Below are 1,156 nucleotides of genomic sequence, written 5' to 3'. Positions count from 1 at the left end.
GAGGCAGGAGGATCACTTGAGGCCAGAAATTCAAGAACAGATTTCTATCCTTTGGGGTGGAGGAAAGACTGCAATATATTTTTACCCTTTCTATGCAAATATTATAAAATCCTCCCCTTTTATAGAAGTGATCAAAGACTATGCAGGCAAAAATAAATCATGAAATCAAGAAGAAGTATTACAGGCAGTTGATACAAGTGTTATGTTCTGAATTTTGTGATGTCAGTGATATTTCTCAGATTTCTCAGATTGGTAGTTTGTTGTGGTTTCTTCTCTAATTTTCAATAAATATTCATCTTTGACCTGAAATTTGTTTTTGTAACTTATATTTATTTTTTTTCTTAAAGTGGTCCATAAGATTGTGGAAGTTTCAAACCCTATAAAATGTGGATTGGAGCCAGGTGCCGTGGCCCATTCCTGTAATCTCAGCACTTTGGCAGGCAGAGGAAGGATTGCTTAAGGCCAGGAGATTGAGACAAGCCTGGACAACATAGCAAGACCCTGTCTCTAAAAAAAAAAATTTAAAAATTAGCCAGGTGTGGTGGCATGCATCTGTAGGCCCGGCTACTCAGGAGGCTAAGGCAGGAGGATTGCTTGAGCCCAGAAGTTCAAGGTTGCAGTGAGTTGTGATGGTGCCACTGCACTCTTGCCTGGATGACAGAACAAGACCCTGTCTCTAAAAAAAAGAAAAATGTGGACTGGCACTTATATCCAGGCATCAGCTCACCCTGCCCCCTCACCACACCTCATCCAAAGACATAATCTCATTCACCCCACAGTCCCACATGCCCCCAAAGTGCTCAATACATATGCACCCAATGAATGGTTAAATCTTTTTTTATTATTAGCAAAAATTGAGAAGAAGATGTTTCTGATGTTTTCTTGAGGAAGATGGGATGACGGTAGCTTTGAACTTATAGCCCTGAGAGCAGCTGATTTTGCACACCCTTGGAATGCTCTGGAGCACAGGCACTAAAGTGCGTGGCCACAAGTCACAGATGATTCAGGATTCTCCACACTCCTCTAAACCTGCTCTAAAGAGGGACTAGGAGGAAGAGAAACAGGTGCCCTGGGGAGTTGGAAACCTACAAAAACCCCCAGAATCCTATCAGTAGGTGTGGCCTCAGACCTGAGAGGCCATTGGCTGGATTCCCTG

Source organism: Propithecus coquereli, unplaced genomic scaffold, assembly GCF_000956105.1.
Source record: "Propithecus coquereli isolate 6110/MARCELLA unplaced genomic scaffold, Pcoq_1.0 Scaffold552, whole genome shotgun sequence".
Taxonomy (NCBI): domain Eukaryota; kingdom Metazoa; phylum Chordata; class Mammalia; order Primates; family Indriidae; genus Propithecus; species Propithecus coquereli.
The sequence above is the reverse complement of the archived record's forward strand: the minus strand, read 5'-3'. Positions refer to the sequence as shown.